Source organism: Panthera leo, chromosome B2 (genome assembly GCF_018350215.1).
Source record: "Panthera leo isolate Ple1 chromosome B2, P.leo_Ple1_pat1.1, whole genome shotgun sequence".
NCBI lineage: Eukaryota > Metazoa > Chordata > Mammalia > Carnivora > Felidae > Panthera > Panthera leo.
Window position 1 is genome coordinate 128,704,353 of NC_056683.1, and position 7,004 is coordinate 128,711,356.

The 7,004-nt window shown below is 39.0% G+C and overlaps 1 pseudogene; it reads left to right on the forward strand.

Annotated features, from left to right (window-relative positions):
• LOC122220773 overlaps nt 1-6,092 on the forward strand; it is an 11,860-nt pseudogene extending 5,768 nt beyond the window's left edge.
• Nucleotides 6,093-7,004: the final 912 nt, after the last annotated feature.

Consider the following 7,004-nt stretch of genomic DNA (forward strand, 5'->3'; position numbering starts at 1 on the left):
AAGATAGAAACTAACCCAAATGTCTTTCGAGTTCACATGATCCGTGAAAATATTCAATATTAAAGCTAATTTAAGGTTGTTGGTTTAATTAAAATAGACATATCTTTAGAGTTATCAGCATTAAATATAAAAGTTTTATTCTGCTCTTGTTTATTAAAAGTCACATAAGTTCAGGGCACCTGGGTGACTCAGTGGGTTAAGGGTCCAACTCTTGGTTTCTGCCTAGGTCATGATCTCACGGTTTGTGAGATCAGCCCCGAGTCAGACACCTCGCTGACAGCATGTAGCCTACTTAGCATTCCCTCTCTCCTTCTCTCTCTCTGTCCCTCCCTGACGTGCATGCATGCACACACACTCTCTCTCAAACTTTTTTTTTTTTAAGTCATATAAGTTCATAGTATCTCTGTTGCAAAATTTGTCCAAAAAACAAAAGAAAACAAAACAAAACAAAACAAAACAAAACAAAATACAATATAATGGTTGACTTTGTCTAATGCCTCATGAAGTTTCATAGGTGGTCTAAACATAGTTGCAAGTAAATTAAAAATGTAAAAAAGATAAAATAATGAATATATGTTTATCTATTTTTGTCTTATAAAGAAACTAAAGACAAATTTGAGTCTGTTAGTAAATGTGTTTTATGCTTTATTGAAAGATTGTACTGGGGCACGTGAGCCTTGTGTCGGGCCCTGCATGGATAGTCTGGAGCCTGCTTGGGATTCCCTCTCTCCCTCTCTCTTTCCCCCTCCCCAGCTCACATGCACACGTGCTCTTTCTCTCTCTCTCTCTAAATAATCAACATTAAAAAAAAAAGATGGTTCTATAAAAACGTTTCTAAAAATTATGAAATGTATTAATAAATTTGTCAATCTAAAGAATTCTGCTCACAGTTCACAGTTGCTTATTACATAGTTTTCACTAGCTATTAAGGTTGCTAAGCATTAAGAATTCTAATAAATGTAATTATGACTACTAGAAATAATAAGGGAAACAACTCTATGCAAGAAAAGTAAGATACATGTTTTTGGTAAGAAAAAGTATGAGGAATAAAAATATATATTTGTTGAGGGGGGAAAAATAGTTTTGTCCTAAAGTAAGGCTGGTTATTTTAAAGAGGGAAAATTTAGGACAAAATCTAAATGTATTTAAAAAAATTGTTGTAGGTTTATGGAGAAAGAATCTTTGGAAAGAAATGTTATGTGTGCTCAGTACTGGCTAAGATTAGGATAATTTAAGGGAACCTGGGTGACTAGTCGGTTAAGCATCTCTTTTTTTTTTAATCTTTATTTATTTTTGAGAGACAGGGCATGAGCGGGCGAGGGGCAGATAGAGAGGGAGACACAGAATCTGAAGCAGGCTCCAGGCTCTGAGCTGTCAACAGAGCCCAATGTGGGGCTAGAACCCATGAACGACAAATTCATGACCTGAGTTAAAGTCTGACGCTTAAAGGACTGTACCACCCAGGCACCCCAAGCATCTGACTCTTGATTTAAACTCAGGATTCTGTCTGCCCTCCCCCACAACCACCTCCCTACTCCAAAATAAGTAAATAAACTTAAAAAAAAGATTAGGATAATTTAAGTGAGTAAATGAGTTTTAACATCAAAAGTACACTGGTACAAAATTTTGTTTTCTCTTTGTTATATGTACAGAGTTTTCTTGAACCACTGGTCTGCTCTTCATAAAAAATTGTAAACAAAAGTTTTTCTTTACCATTTAAGGATTTTTTTTTAGGCAGACAGTGATTCTACATTTGCCAAAATAATTCCTATATTTATTAGCTCTTTGATTACTTAGTTTTTTTCTTTAAATCCTTTCATATATATAATATTTTATTTATTTATTTAATGTTTTATTTATTTTTGAGAGATAGAAACAGAGTGTGAGCAGGGGAGGGGCAGAAAGAGAGGGAGACACAGAATCTGAGGCAGGCTCCAGCCTCCGAGCTGTCAGCACAGAGCCCGATGCAGGACTTGAACTCATGGAGCTGTGAGACCATGACCTGAGCCGAAGCTGGATGCTCAACCGACTGAGCCACCCAGGTGCTCCTGCTCTTTGATTACTTAAGAATATTAGCCTTAATATTAAAGGAACTAAATTTTGCTCACAACTATGTGACCTTTGCCTTTGAAATCTTTCCTTGTCACTTTGGTTAAATAGATAATTAAATATTGTTTCATAATGATCCGTAATCTCATTTAATCAAATGTTCAAACCTTTTGATATTTTTTTATATATATGTCCCAAAATCAAATTCTAACATGGAGTCTGTTAACCACAATCTAGCTGAAACTTTCCAGCGAGCCCCTGGAACATTCCAAAAAAAAATTTTTATGAGAAATTAAACTAATGAGACTTATTTGGTATGTTAAATTACATGGGAAATATTGTCAAATACGTGATATTAGACTCTCTTTTATAATATTCATATAGATATGTTATTAAAATAAGTTTCAAAAAATTATATGAAACATCTAGAAATCTGATGTCCTGCTTGTGTTATTATCTTGAAGTGCTGTATGTCACAGAAATAACCAAATTTCCTTGTCAACTGCATCGTAATGAACTCTAATGAGATCTTTAACCATGGCCATTTTTAAGTCTTCTATCATTTACAGTTATACTTTCACTAAGATGCCTTTGTAAGTTTCCTGCAAATGTGCTTCATCTTCAGTGAGACTCGTGAAAAAGCAAAATAAAACCTTTGCATACAGGTTTCTGATAATCTTAGATCATAAAACTGAACTAGGTAAAAATTTCCAGAACTAGTAGAAAAACCGGATTCAATCAGAACAAGAATTAATAACATGGGGCGGGGGAGGGGCAAATAAATTGAGGCAGATAATCTTACTTTTTATGACTTCTTATTTGAAACATTGCTGACATTTTTTAAAGTGTTTTTGTTTTTTCCAGATTTAAGAAAAAATTTCATCTTAAGCTAACTGATTTACAGCAATTAGATAAAATATACCTTTGTGGACAAATGGAAACATTTATCTTTTCTCTCTACCTGAACCCTCCAGAATTCAGAAACTCTCAGTGAGTATTCTTATATTTTTGTGGCAATCTATTTATTTACATAAGTCCAGTTAAGAATTTGTTCTCTTTATGACAGGACACAATTGGAAACACTGGTTATATTACCAGGGCTTTGACTGGAATGTTCTATTTGAGAAAGACATGCATAGACTCAGATCTGACCAGACAACTTTAGGTAGCTAATGTTGACTTTATGGAGCCAATAAAGCCTCTTGGAAATATCAGCCTGATACTTTGCTTACAGAGTTCCCAGCAGCCTTACCAAGTGAGTAGAGATCACTTCCAGGCAGGAGCAGGAATCCCATGTTTGGCGGACCTTAAGTAGAGAGGAATTCAGGGGCGCCTGGGTGGCTGGCTCAGTCAGTTAAGTGTCTGACTTCGGCTCAGGTCTTGATCTTGCAGTTCATGGATTTGAGCCCCGCATCGGGCTCTGTGCTGACAACTCAGAGCCTGGAGCCTGCTTCAGATTCTGTGTCTCCTTCTGTCTCTGCCCCTCCTCCACTTGCACTCTGTCTCTGTCTCTGTCTCTGTCTCTCTCTCTCTCTCAAAAATAAATAAGAACATTAAAAACCAATTTTTTTTTAAAAGAAGAGAGGAATTCATCCCCATTCAAAGATCTTACGACAAGATCTGATAGCAAGTGTTTGGCTTGGCTTCTAGTTTCAAGAGACTATTAAAAGTTCAATCTAGAGATCTAATGAAAAGTTCCAGCAAAGCAGGCTTTTATTATTATTTTTTTTATTTGAGAGAGAGAGAGAGAGAGTATGCAAGCAGGGGAGACAGAGAGAGAGAGAATCTTAAGCAGGCATCACATTCAACATGGAGCCCAACCCCACAACCCCAGGATCATGACTTGAGCCAAGAGTCAGGCACTCAACCGACTGAGCCACCCAGATGCTCCAGGCAAAGCAGGTTTTAAACAGTCTGTATGGTCAACCATTATTCTTGCTGCATGTATGTAAGGAATCAGGCCAAGTTCTTTCTTAAAACTAAAATTATTTTGCAAACAAATTATTGATAATTTGACTATTTTGGTGAAAAATGATAAAAATGATTATAGAGAAAAAAGTGTTTCAAAAACACATCCTTGTAGATATTCCATTTTAATACTACTCAGTATAAACTAGACTAGAAATCCTAGATTTCTTCTAGTGTCCTCCAATGGCTGGCTACAACTCTCCAAACTAGCATTCGGCTTTTTTTCCCACCTTTCTGACTTGGAATCATTTGAAAACTAAAACTGCCCTTTTCCCAAAAGCCCTACAAACTAAATATAAATGACATGATGTAAACTTCCGAGAAATTGCCATAACAGCTCATGAATAGACAATCTTCATGCCTGTTGCTCAAAGAACATTAGAGACATTTGATCTACAAACCAGCTCTGTCGGATTGCCAGCACCTGCCCTCACTCTATCTGAAGATCCTCGAATCTGACACTTACAAGCTTCCTCCACTGGTTCCCCTAACAACTCAGAAACTGGCTTAACAGTTGATCCAGCCATTAGCCGGTGTTTTTCTTTTGTTTCCATAGAAATGCCTCTTACTTAACATGTGATTATTGAACCATAGGCCTAACTTTGAGAATACACCTGAAATGAGTTTGACCAAACTAACCTACTGCCAGGACTAGCAGACTAGTCCAATGCGATGAAACAACCTACCGGCTCAAATTTTAATGTGTGAAACTTTAGGGAAGTTACAGTTCAGAAACCGTAGAGGCCGCAGCCAGGTGGCCCCAAGATGAATCACTGTGGCATGAAGATTATTCTGAGCTGAAGGCAACTGAGATCCTGCAGGCTCAAGACGCACTTTTGCCCCTCCCTTAACTGCCTAGAAAAATCTAAATTGAGGGGCTGCTGTGCTCCGCTGAGCCTATGTCTCTGAGCTGTCTGCTGCAATGAGCTTCCTCAAAAGTTTACCGCATCCCTGGGGTGCCAGGGGGGGCTCAGTCAGTCTGTTGAGCATCTGACTTCGGCTCAGGTCATGATCTCGCCGTTGGTGAGTTGGAGCCCCGCGCTGGGCTCTGTGCAGACAGCTCAGAGCCTGAAACCTGCTTCAGATTCTGTCTCTCCCTCACTCTCTCTGCCCCTCCCCTGCTCATGCTCTGTCTCTCTCCCCCTCAAAAATAAATAACATTAAAAACATTTTTTTTTTTTTTTTCAGTTTACTGAAGCCCCGGTCAGCAGAGGGGCTCCAGCAGCAATAGTCAGATTCCTCAGGCTGGGGAAGAGCCTCTGCATTAGCACCCCTGACAACTTAGGTGGCTCTGATTAGGATTCTCACTGGAATACTCCACCGTTAGTGTGCATGTGGTATCCAGGGACCTAAAAGTCTATCCACCATGAGCATTTGTATGTTACAGTGAATGCCAAATTGGGAGAAGAATCAAAAGAATCTGTTGCTGATGAAGAAGAAGACAGTGATGAGGACACTGAACCTATTGCTGAATTTAGATTTGTGCCTCATGATAAACCGGGTTGGAGGCAGCGTTCACTGCAATGTGTGAATGCCAGGCTTCGTGTCCAGATCCTGAGGATGAAGATTCAGGTGATTATGAGGAAGAATATAATGTAGAAGCACATGAGCAAGGGCAGGGGACATCCCTACATTTTATATCTATGAAGGAGGATTATCCCAGGAGCACCCGGTGGCTCAGTTGGGCATCCGACTTCGGCTCAGGTCATGATCTCACAGTTTGTGAGTTCGAGCCCCAAGTCGGGCTCTGTGCTGACAGTTCAGAGCCTGGAGCCTGCTTCAGATTCTGTGTCTCTCCCTCTCTCTGCTCCTGCTCATGCTCTGTCTCTCTCTGTCTCTCAATAATAAATAAATATGTGTTAAAAAAAAAAAAAAAAAAAGATTATCCCATATAACAGCAGAAGGCCAAGCTACATTGGAGAGATTAGAAGGAAGTCTTTCTCAGTCTGTGCAGCCCATATAACATGGCTGGAGCATGGACAGAAGATTCAATAAGAGATTATAAAGATGGGATGGAGGTAGATACTACACCAACAGTTGTTGGCCTGTTTGGAGATGCAAATACTCATCACTGAAAATGATTTATGCTGCTTTGGAATTGTCATAAATATAGAAGAAAACTTGGTGCCTCTTCCACTGTGGAGTGGATGTTGATGAAGTCTTTTTCCTTCTCTAAAACTTACCTGAACCCGTCCTTTTTTTTTTTGAAACAGACCATACTGAGACAACAAGTTGTCACCAGCAGAAGAAACTATGACCTTTATTTTAAAAGGTGCATTAGTTTAACCAAGAGGGTATTTGTAGATTTCCATTTGCCACCCTCCCCCCCCCAAACTTTCTGTATATGGGGACCCTCTGTTCAGGCCTGCAGTTCCTGCCTTCACTATATGCATCTTCTGTAAGCTTGCAGGTGGATGTGATGACAGCACGCAGGTGCTTGAAGGTACAGGAACACTGGAGGAAAAGGGGAGGGGCTGAGTCTAAATTCTACCCCTTGAGGGGCTAAAAATACCTAAGACACCCTTTAAAATGAAAGAGATCTCCGAGAAATCCTGGCATTTGCTCATTCTCCACAGGGGCAAGTGTCTTTTTTACTAACTTGGGACCAAGATTAATTCACTCACATATCTTTAGGGAGCCTGTTGGGAAACATCCTAGCCACACATATAACTACTAACACAAGTACTTCTGACTAGTTTTACTCCTTCCACCATGTTTCACCAATCTGTTCCTTTATAACCTCTTGGGTTATATCCTTGAATTTTTAATGTCTTAGGTCAGTTTCTGTAACAGAACAAGTGAAATCGAGATGAAGTCCTCAAAGTACTTCAGATGATAACTGTTTTTTATCTTTGTAATCATTTAACAAAAAAAAATTTAGGTTTTCTCCCCCCCACCAAAAAAAAATCTAAATTGGGTATCTTGTTCAGAATAAGAGTTATTACCAGAGATACATGTTATCTGAGTGACCCATCTGTGTGGCAAGG